Source organism: Mastigoproctus giganteus, chromosome 7 (assembly GCF_048544385.1).
Source record: "Mastigoproctus giganteus isolate SK-2022 chromosome 7, ASM4854438v1, whole genome shotgun sequence".
In the NCBI taxonomy this organism is placed as follows: domain Eukaryota; kingdom Metazoa; phylum Arthropoda; class Arachnida; order Uropygi; family Thelyphonidae; genus Mastigoproctus; species Mastigoproctus giganteus.
The window spans coordinates 52,391,378-52,403,578 of NC_143581.1; the positions used below are offsets into that span (position 1 = coordinate 52,391,378).

Below are 12,201 nucleotides of genomic sequence, written 5' to 3' on the forward strand. Positions count from 1 at the left end.
ATTTAGTCTCAAATGCAAACAACTTCAATAATGAATTTAGCTTCAACAGAAAGCAATACAAGCCACGGAAGAAATTTAAAAGGTGAATATCATCCAATGAAATATCTCACCATATTTGCTGTACTTCTGTTACAAGTCAGCAACATCACAGCGCATCAAGGTAAGCATGATCATATCACTTTTCAGGATTGCTCTAATGGAGATGAACCATATAGCTTTGCAGGTAAGGAAAGCATGAATATCACAAAAAACACTACTGAATATTTGCAGTGTGGTCAGCCACAATCTTACTGAAAAAGTGTCAAGGATGGAGCATATGAATGACAACCACAAGTCTCAGAATGAATCAATATTAATGTTTGTCCATAAGGATGTCTTCAAAAATTATCTGAGATATAGGGCTATCTAAGAAATTATCTCAGATAATCCTATATCTGACATTTGGGAGTTTAGACATACAGCATGCACATCCCTCTCATTTAGATAATGGTCTTGCATATGATTTCCTACCTTTCTCCCTACCCCTTTTAAATTAAAATCTCTCCTTCTTCCCTCCCACCTCTTTTTTTTTTTTTTTTTTTTGTTCTTACAATTTCCATTAAAATTTGTCAGGTAAGGTTCATATGGTCACAAAAGGAACTGAATGCCAAAAATAATTTTGATATGATATACTTGGATTTCAGGAAAGCTTTTGATACTGTTGCTCATGCAAGACTGCTGTACAAATTGGAGAGGTATGGCATTAAGGGTAAGTTGCTACAATGGATAAAAGGATGGTTGAGTGGGAGACAACAGAGAATGGTAATCAATGGATATTGCTCTTCGTGGACAAATGTTATTAGAGGAGTTCCCCAGGGTTCGGTGTTTGGCCCATTGTTATTTTGTATATTTATCAATGATATTGATGAAGGTTTAATGTCCAAGTTTGCAGATGATACAAAGGTTGGCAGGATTGTTAATGACAGTGAAGACAGTATACTACTCCAACTGGATCTAGATAAGTTGGGAAAATGGGCTCAAAAGTGGCAACTGAAGTTTAACATTGACAAATGCAAAGTACTGCATATGGGTAATAATAACCGAAGAGAAACGTACCAACTGTGTGGTACTACACTCAGGGAAGTGGAAATGACCCGGGGGTATTTTGTGCAGTCATATATGAAGTTCGCTGAGCAGTGCAGATGGGCTGCCACGGCAGATCACGGAGTCTCGTCAATGATATATAGGAATTTTGCTAGCAGGGACAGGATTATCCCATTATACAAGGCAATGGTCAGGCCACACCTAGAGTACTGTGTACAGGTCTGGAGGGCTCATTTTAGGAAGGATGTAGAGTTGTTAGAATGAGTACAAAGAAGGGCAACAAGATTGGTGAGGGGAACAAAGTGGTGCTGTTACCAAGAAAGGCTTAAGTTCTGCAAATTGCAGCGCCTGGAGAGTAGGCACCTGCAAGGTGATCTGATTGAGGTGTATAAGGCCTTGAATGGGTTAACCAAGCCGAATGCTGATGGGATTCTTCCTCTTGCTCAGATTAAGAACCAGAGGTGGCATAGATTCAAACTGAGGAAACACAGTTGTAGAATAGATGTGTGGAAATCTGCCTTTAGCCAGAGGATAGTTGGAACAGGCTTCCATCTTTTGTTGTGGAAGTTAACAGCCTAAATAAAATTAAGGCTGAGCTGGACAGGCATTTGGAACAAATGGGTTTTTTTTTTTTTTTTGGCTGATGCTGCATAAGCTTTCTTTCTTGCATCGTATGCCTCTACTAATACTAATATATTTAATATACAATTACTCTAATAAATTACTCTATTACTCTAATAAAAATGTGAATTAATAAATTATTTTAAGTAGTCAGCATTAAAAGACTACCAATTTGAGTCTCAGAACAGACCTTCATGGCCAAATCACTGTCCATAAAGAAGTAGCCTAAAGTACACTAATAAAAATTAATTCCATAAACTGAAGCAGTTAAAAAAAAAAAAAAAAAAAGAGAGAGAAAACTGATTAAAAGGGGATAATTAGAAACCATGGAACTAAGACAAAATTTCCACACATGTGAAAGAAGTCAGTTCAAAAAAGAACAAAATAAAAAATACAGAAAAGTAAGCAGTCAAACCATTACCATCATTTAGGTGGTGGCAATCAGGAATTAAGACACTATTCTACTGCTAACAGAACAAGTGGGGTGTATATCTGCAAGATATACACCCCATTATAGGCCTAATGATTCGAATGAGTACAATGAACAATTGTACAGAGAAATTGAGTGGGCTAGTAAATCAGAATGTCTTATAATGGGGGATTTTAACTTACCAGATATTGACTGGAACTTGTGGATTGGTCACTCACACACTCACACACAGACCCGCTGTACGTAGCCGAGTGGGCAGGAGCGGGAGTGCAGTAGCACACGCTCTTTGAGTAGACCGGGGTTCAAGCCCCTGACTGCTGAATACGGTCGATCTGCCAACCCGCACTGGACCAGCGTGGCAGATTATGGTCCATTTCCCTCAGCATGAATTGTTGAGGAGGCTTCCATCCTTCAGTGGGTTGATAATGGCTGCACTTTACTTTACTTTTTACACTCACACACTAATAAGACTTTTGTGGATTTATTGGATGATTTTTTTCTGCAGCAGCATGTTCGAGAGGCAACCAGAGAGGGTAATACTCTTGATCTGGTTATCAGCAGTGATCATTCGTGTATTAAGAATTTGCAGATAAAGGAACCACTAGGTGGCAGTGATCACAGTGTACTGATTTGGGATTTACTTAAAGATATAATTATCATCAGGGGTAAAGGAAAGGGTTTCGCTTCCATAAAGATGAGTACAGTAGTCTCAGACAGTTTTTAAATTCTGTACAGTGGGATCAACTGACAATGTTACCAACAGTAAATTCTAAGTGGGAAGCATTCAAGGAATTAATTGTGGAAGCTACTAAAAGTTTCATACCTATTAAAAAATACTGTTCAAGATTTAGGCCTAAATGGTTATCAAATGAACTAATGAGACTTGTGACAGAGAAGAAAAATGCATGGGATGCATATAAATTATCAAGCGACTCAGAAGCCTATGGCAGATATAAGCTAGTCTGTAATCAAGTCACAAAGGAGGTTAGGTAGGCGAAGGCAGATTATGAAAAATCCTTGGCAAAAGATGCTACGGAAAACAGCAAGGATTTCTTTACTTATATAAACTCTAAAAGGAAGGGGATGAATCTGATTGGTCCACTTGATATCGATGGTTCGACTGTTGATGATCCTGCTCAGATAGCAAACAAACTGAATGAGTATTTTGGCATCTACATTCACACACGAGGAGTTATTAAGGTTTGAAAATGGCAGAAGGTTATCAAATTGTAGCAGGGCGCTTAATGATTTTGTAATAACTGAGAGCAAAGTGGAGGAGAAATTGTTGAAGTTAAACATAAGAAAGGAACATGAGGTGGATGGGATCTATCCAGTTATATTAAAGGAGGCAGCAAAGCAACTAAGCAAACCTTAGCCTTCATTATGAGAGCATCCTTGGACTCAGGGGAGGTCCCCATGGACTGGAGATGTGCAATGTATCCCCAATTCACAAAGGGGATCGAAGGGTGACACGAGTAATTACAGACCAGTTAGTTTAACTCCATTATTTTTCCGGGTAAAATAATGGAGTTACTGGTTAAATCTGCATTGCAGGATCATCTAGACAAGACTGCAGCAATAATTCAGACACAGCATGGGTTTATTAAAGGAAAGTCTTGTCTGACAAAATTTGATTGGGTATTATTATGTGGTTACAAAGGAACTGGATGCAAAAAATAGTTTTGATATCATATATTTGGATTTCAGGAAAGCTGTTGACGCTGTTGTGCATGGAAGACTATTGTACAAATTGGAGAAGAATGGTATTAAGGGTAAGTTGCTACAATGGATTAAAGAATGGTTGAGTGGGAGAAAACAGAGGGTGGTTAATCAATGGGTGCTACTCTTCATGGACTAATGTTATTAGTGGAGTCCCACAGGGTTCGGTGTTAGGTCCACTGTTGTTTTGTATATTTATCAATGATATTGATGAAGGTATATCAGGCTTAATGTCGAAGTTTGCAGATGATACAAAGATTGGCAGGGTTGTTAATGACAGTAATGGCAGTGTGCTACTGCAACAGGATCTAGAAAATTTGGGCAGATGGGCTAAGACGTAGCAACTGAAGTTTATCCTTGACAAATGCAAAGTACTGCATATGGGTAGAAGTAACCCTAGAGTAATGTACCAACTGTGTGGTACTACACTTAAGGTGGTAGAAAATGAAAAAGATCTGGGAGTAATTGTGCAGTCAGATATGAAGTTTTCTGAGCAATGAAGACAGGCTGCCAGGGCAGGTCATGGGGTTTTGCCAATGATATACAGGAATGTTGCTAGCAGGGAAAAAGAGGTGATTGTCTCTCTGTATAAGGGAATGGTCAGGCCATGCCTTGAGTACTGTGTACAGGTCAGGAGGCCTCATTTTAGGAAGGATGTAGATTTGCTTGAGCATGTACAGAGAAGGCAACAAGATTGGTGAGGGGAATGAAGGGATCCTCTTACCAAGAGAGGCTTAAGTTCTGCAAATTGCAGTGGCTGGAGACTAGGCACCTGCGCGGTGATCTGATTGAGGTGTATAAGTCCTTGAACGGGTTAAGCATACTGAATTCTGATGGGATCCTTCCACTTATTCAGATTACAAACTTAAGGGGGCATAAATTCAAATTAAGAAAAGACAGATGTAGAATAGATGTGTGGAAATTTGCCTTTAGCCAGTGGGCAGTTAATTGCTGGAACAAACTTCCATCTGTTGTTGTGGAAGTTGATAGGTTAAATAAATTTAAGGAGGAACTGGACAGGCATTTGGAGGGAATGGTGTGATTTTTTTTTTTTTTTTGGCTGATGCTGCATAAGCTCATACACTTGCTTTCTTGCATCACATGCCACTAACTACTACCAAAAAAGATGTTTCTGAAATCCACAGCTTCATTTCAGATACCATGCAATCAATAATAGTTGCTCAGTCTCTGCAAATTCAGATGCAGTTGATACATTTGTTTTTAAATAAACTTTTATCTGTTGAAAACAAAAAAGACAGCATATTTTGGGATGAATCAACACACCAGGTAGGACCAAAACGTTCTAGTAATGAATTCATCTAAAAACAAAAGGAATGTTTACAGATAATTGAACACTGAAAATTTCAAAACAATGATCTTGGCTGTTCACACATTTTTCTCAGTCATATAATTGTAATAAATTTTTTTACAATTATGCCCTGATTCCAGTTGTCATAACTTCTGCTTTACTATAAAAGCATTGTCTCTTTAATGCAGGCCCGGCCAACCAAAATCGTTCTGGGGGCAACCTTAATGAACTACAATTTTCAACAGGCCACACAAAATAAAACAATCTTTTAAAAATAAAAAATCAAATCCCATAAAAATTTATTTTACTCATTCATTTTTATTATGTATCTACATCAAGGAGATATTTACTTTTCTTTGCAATCACTCAATTCTTTAAAATCTACTTCAATATTGGTAGTTGCACATCTTAATTGATTTTCTAGATTTTCATCTGTTATTGAAGCTTGAGATTTACTTTTAATGAATTTCGTTTTTGAAAAGAAAGTTTCACAAACATGTGGATCCGAAGGTGCTCAAATTTTTGCACAAAAAATCTTAATTTGGAATACTTTTCCACTGTCACATAAATGTAAAAGTTGATTTTTGATGTAGTGGTGTGAATGTGTTTTAATTCATTGTTGCACTGTAAATCAATTTTTTTTTTTTTTATGAGAACCCCAAACACGAGAGGTATTATCACCTATAGTACTTAGTACCGTGCTTGGGTTGGAGGTTGAGAAGACGAAAGAAGATATTTGTTGATATTGGACTTGAACTTCTGTAGATTGTAATTTTCAGGAAATACGTATGAAGGAAGGTTGTTCCAGAAAACGGCAGTGGAATGAATAAATGAGGAAGATGAAAAGTTGGTTCTGTGGGTTTGAAGTTGGACAGTAAATGGATGTTGGCTGGTGGCGGCACGTGTTCGGACTGTTTTGAAAGAGAGAGCGGGAATTATAGAAGCCAATTCAGAAGAACAGTGCCCATGGAAGTATCTGTAGAAGAGGCATGCAGCCGAAACAGTGCGTCTATGAGAAAGCGAGTGGAGAGACTCTGTTAGAGATGAATCATTAATTAACCTAACAGCCCTCTTCTGAATGGAATCAAGAAGCCTGAGAGAGGTTTTGGGGGCACCACCCCAGATGTGGGAACAATATTCCAGGGCAGGGCGGATTTGCGATTTATACAGAGTGAGCAGCTGTTTGGGAGAAAAGTAACGCCGAGAGCAAAAGAGAAAACCAAGTTTTTTAGATGCAGAGGAAGCAATATTTGTAATGTGCTTGTGCCAAGAGAGATTAGAAGTCAGGGTAATCCCCAAAAGAGATATATCATTTTGCCTAGAAATCGGAGTGTCACTAAAGATAAGCATAGGAGCAGAGGAATCCTTTTTGCGAGATATAAGACAAGATTGAGTTTTAGAAGGGTTGAAATCAACTAAGTTGTCTTTGCCCCACTGGAGAATTACCTGAAGATCGGCATTTAAGGAATTGGCAGCAGATTTTCGAGAACTTGAAGCTGATTGAGCTGGACAAGGTTTTTCAAAATGGAAAGTTGAATGCAATGTGCTATCATCGGCAAAACTATGGATAGGATTTCCAGTCAATGGAAGAAGGTCATTGATATACAAGAGGAAAAGAGTGGGGGAAAGAACTGAACCTTGGGGGACACCAGCATTAGTGGAGAAGTTAGAAGACAGAGAGCCATCTACCATCACCCTCAGTGAGCGATCAGAGAGAAAACTGGATAACCAATTACTAAAAACAGTTGGCAAACCATAAGATGGAAGCTTGTTTAGAAGACCTTTATGCCAAACACGATCAAAAGCCTTTGAGATGTCAAGAGCAACTACTTGTGTTTCACCGAACCTTTCCATTGAATTAGTCCATAAATGGGTAACATAAGCCAGAATATCACCAGTGGATCGACATTGACGGAATCCATACTGGCGATCGTTGATCAGACGGAAGGTTTCTAGGTAGTTTAAGAGTTGGCGGTTAATTGATTTCTCCATGACTTTAGAAAGAGTAGAAGTAATTGCAATGGGACGATAATTGGATGGGAGGGATTTGTCACCCTTTTTAGGAACTGGCTGGATATGAGCAAATTTCCAAGCAGAAGGAAAAACACCTTTGGAATAAGAAAGTGAAAAAAGGCGGCAAAGAATAGGAGTAAGTTCAGGAGCACAGGTTTTGAGAACAAGTGGAGAAATACCATCAGGACCTGGAGCTTTCTTAGCATCAAGATTCATCAAAATCCTTCTGATATCCTTTTGACGGAAGACCACAGGAGGCATTGAATGGAGCGTGTTAGGAATGGTGGGAGGTGTTTTACCAAGATCATTAATACATGAGCTCGAAGAAAAATGGGATGCTAGCAGGTCAGCTTTATCCTTGGCTGAAGTGACAACAGAACCATCTGGTTTGGACAGAGGTGGGAGCAGAGATGGGCAAAAGTTGCGGCCAATAGCTTTGGCAAGAGACCAGAATGCTTGGCTACCATTAGGGCAAGAAGCAAGTTTTCTACTCTTAGCCTGTTCAAACTCTAGTTTGGACTGATTAATAACTGCTTTACAATTGTTGCGAGCTTTGGTGTAGGCAGAAAATGAAACTGAAGAATTAGAAACAAGCCAATTACGATATGCAATGTTCTTCTCTTGGACAGCCTTAGCACATTTATTGGAAAACCAAGGTTTAGATAAAGGACGAGATTTTAAAGTGGAGTGTGGGATAAAGGATTCCATTCCTGCAAGAATAATTTCACTGACACGATCTGAGCAAACGTTGACATCAGAAGTTTTGAAACAGTAATCAGACCAAGGAAAAGAAGAAAAGAAGTCTCGCAGGTCATCCCATTTTGCATTCTTGTAATGCCAAACAATACGAGGTTGGGAATAGCCATGAGATAAAGGTTCCATTGGAGAAGAGACAATCACCAAGTTGTGATCTGAAGTGCCTAAAGGACCTCTCACTTCAACCTTGTACTTAGAAGGGTTGTTTGTGAGAAAAAGATCAAGCGTATTGGCTGTATGATTAGGATTGTCCGGTATTCTTGTAGGTAAATGAACAATCTGTGCTAGGTCATTAGTAATTGCAAAAGCCTCAGCATCTTGACCTGCTGGGTCGGTGTGACTAGAAAACGGAAACCAGCTGGAGTTGTGAACGTTAAAATCACCAAGGAAAATTACCTCATTGTTAGGAAAGTTGGACTGGAGAAAGTCAAGTTGCAAAGAGAGGAAGTCAAAGAGGTCCAAGTGATTAGTGGAGTTGGGAGAACGGTAGAGACAACAGATGAATTTTACACAATGAGGTAGAGAGATTTTAAGCCAGAGAAGATCAAAGAGGGGAGATTCCAAATTGCCAAGTCTCTGACAGGGAATATCAGAACGGACATATGCACAAGTACCACCTTTGAGGCGAAAGGAATTATACAGCAAATAATTTGGGCATCTGAGATGAGCAGTAGTTGAATCAACTGATAACTGAGATTCAGTCAGAAAAAGTACATGGGGTTTGGAAGACTGCAAGTGGAAATGGACATCGTTGAGATTAGAATTGAGACCACGTATATTTGTGAAATGAATTAGGAAGTCCTTGTGAGGTTTAGATCTTTTCGCAGATAAGCTTGCTCTATTATTTTGACAATTCATGGTGTATTCAATAGTAAGAAAAAGTGGGTGGGACATGCTGTATGAAGTAATGAAATTTTTGGATATGGCGTACATGTGGTAAGAATATACCCAGATCCTTGGCATAACGTGGCCTCGACAATGCTCCCCGCATACACACTACTCGGACTCCCTCCAGTCACTATCTGGCAGAGTAGAGGTAGCAAGATTATACACTAGCTGATCCGGAAGCTTCCTAGAGAGTTACCAATAGGTTCAGTCCGGTGTACTAACTAGCGGCCGGCCTGCGAACACCGTTTTAGAGCTGTACCCTCGAAATGTAAGGAATATTGGATCTCGCCACGATGTTCATCATAACTTCAAAAGTCATCAATCATACTGCATGATGGAAGAGATGGGGAAGGGTTGACCGGAACTTAGCTCTAGAGACTAAACATGGGTTCCACCACTTCAAGCCTCCAATAAGCAAAGTGGTGGTATTTCACCGGTTGATGATAGTCATCTACCACCTAGTACTGCCTGGTAACATAGAGGGGCGGCGTTCCTCCATGTGGTGTGGGCGCCACACCTCGACCCCTGCTTACGTTGGTTCACACCTGGGTGGTCACCCACCATGTACTTGTGCATGAAGGTTATACCCAGGATTACTAACAGTCCCACCATCGTGAAGGTGCAAGCAGAGGATTTGGCTGTCATAGACCGTCCGGACTTCGCCGAAATTGGGTCCACTTTGACTTGAGTGTCACCCGAATATCAGTTCCATCAGCGTTTTAGACTCCCAGGTAGCAAGAACAGCTTGTCTGGCATATCTGAGAGAATGTCTGTGACAACCTCGAGGACCAAATTACTTCCACTGCAGAGTTTCTGGTTCGAAGAAGGGAAGGAGTGGTGGGGATTTGGGGAAGTATGGCTGGCCTAGTATTATATTTCTCATTATTTATCATTCCTAGTGCAGCTAGTGAATGATTTCCCCTGATCCAGTCAGTATATAATTATACTGACTGCATCAGGGGAAACCACACCGATACATAATTAATTTAAACCCATAAAATTAGCATTAGTAGAGATATTTGATGCAAGAAAGCAAGCTTATGCAGCATCAGCCAAAAAAAAAAATAATAAATAATAAAAAAAAAATAATAAATAAATAAAAAATAACCGCTTCCACTTCACCACTCTGTTCGTTCGAAATACCTGTCCAGCTGAGCCTTAAACTTATTCAGGCCATCAACTTCCACGACAAGGGATGGAAGTCTGTTCCACCATCCAACCACCCACTGGCTAAAGGCAAAATTCCTCACGTCTATCCTACATCTGTCTTTCCTCAATTTGAATTTATGCCCTCTCAGGTAATTATTCTGAGCAAGAGGAAGAATCCCATCAGCATTGAGCATGCTCAAACCATTCAAGGCTTTATACACCTCTATCAGATCACCTCGCTGGTGCCTAGTCTCCAGACACTGTAATTTGCAAAACTTAAGTCTTTCTTCGTAAGAGCACCCCTTTGTTCCATTCACTAATCTTGTTGCCCTTCTCTGTACTCATTCCAGCATCTCTACATCCTTCTTGAAATGAGGCCTCCAGACCTGTATACAGTACTCTAGGTGTGGACTGACCATTGCCTTATACAAGGGAATAATCACCTCCTTATCCCTGCTAGAAAAATTCCTATATATCATCGACAATACACCATGAGCTACTTTTGCAGCCCGTCTGCACTGCAAAGAAAACTTCATATCTGCTTGCACAGCCACCCCCAGGTCCCTTTCCTTCTCTACCACTGTCAGTGTAGAACCACGGAGTTAATACGTTGCACTGGGGTTGCTGTTTCCCATATGTAGTACTTTACATTTGTCAATGTTAAACTTCATTTGCCACCTCTCAGCCATCTTGCTCAACCTTTCCAGATCCAGTTGCAGTAGCATAGTGTCAGTAGTGTCCTGACAACCCTGCAACCTTTGTATCGTCCTGCAAATTTGGACATTAAGCTTGTTATACATCATCAATATCTTTATAAATACCGTAAACAATAATGGACCAATACTGGATCCCTGAGGGACTCCACTAATTAACCTTGGTCACCGATGAGCAGTGTCCATTGATTACCACTCTCTGTCTTCTCCCCCTCAACCACCCCTTTATCCATAGCAACAATTTGCCTCCAATGCCACACTGCTCCTATTTGTGCAGCAGTCTCCATGTGCAACAGTATCAAAAGCCTTTCTAAGATCCAAGTATATAATATCAAAGTCATTCCTGCATCCAGTTCTTTTGTGACTGCATCATAGTATCCAATCAAATTGGTCAGGCAAGACTTCCCCTTAACAAAACCATGCTGTGTCTCAGCTATAACTGAAATCTTGTCTAGATGATCCTGCAGTGCTTCTTTAACCAGTGCCTCCATTAATTTTCCGAGAACAGAAGTTAAACTAACAGGTCTATAATTACTTGTGTCGCCCTTCGATCCTCCTTTGTGAATTGGGGTCACATTTGCACATCTCCAGTCCATGGGTACTTCCCCTGAGTCCAAGGAAGCTCTCGTAATTATGGCTAAGGGTTTGCTTACTTCCTTTGCTGCCTCCTTTAATATAATTGGATAGATCCCATCCACCCCAGGTGCTTTTCTTGTATTTATCTTCAACAATTTCTCCTCCACTTTACTCTCAGTTATTACAAGATTCTCTAGATTATCGCCAGAGTTGAATACACCTCTGGCATTCCCCTCGCTGAATAACTCCTCATGTGTGAATGTCGATGCAAAATATTTATTTAGTTTGTTAGCTACCTGAGCAGGATCATCAACAGTTGACCCATCGATATCAAGTGGACCAATCTGGTTCATCCCCTTCCTTCTAGAATTTACATAAGTAAAGAACTCTTTGCTGTTTTTCTTTGCATCCCTTGCCAAAGATTTCTTGTAATCTGCCTTCGCTTGCCTAACCTCCTTTGTAACTTGGTTACAGATCAACTTGTATCTATAATAGGCTTCTGTGTCACGTGTTAATTTGTATGTATCCTATGCATTTTTCTTCTCTGCCATATGTCTTATTAGTTCAAAGATAAATTCTTTGAATGCTTCCCATTTTGAATTTACTGTTGGTAACATCATCAGTTGGTCCCACCATATAGAATTTAAATCCTGTCTCAGATCACCGTAGTAACCTTTACTAAAGCAAAAACCTTTCCCTTTATCCCTGATGGTAGTTACTTCTTTGAGTAAATCCCACTTCAGCACACTGTGATCACTGCCATCTAGTGGTTCATTTACCTGCAGATTCTTAATGCATGAAGAATCACTACTGATAATCAAATCAAGAGTATTACTCCCTCTAGTTGCCTGCCGAACATGCTGATGTAGAAAACAATCATCCAATAAATCCACAAAAGTCTTGCTAGTGTGTGAGTGACCAGCCCCCAAATTCCAGTCAATATC

At 39.9% G+C, this 12,201-nt stretch overlaps 1 protein-coding gene across 5 annotated transcripts in view; it reads right to left on the reverse strand.

Annotated features, from left to right (window-relative positions):
* Nucleotides 1-12,201, reverse strand: part of LOC150082893 (AP-1 complex subunit gamma-1-like) — a 489,084-nt gene that overhangs the window by 96,804 nt on the left and 380,079 nt on the right. The gene's annotated exons all lie outside the window — the stretch shown is intronic.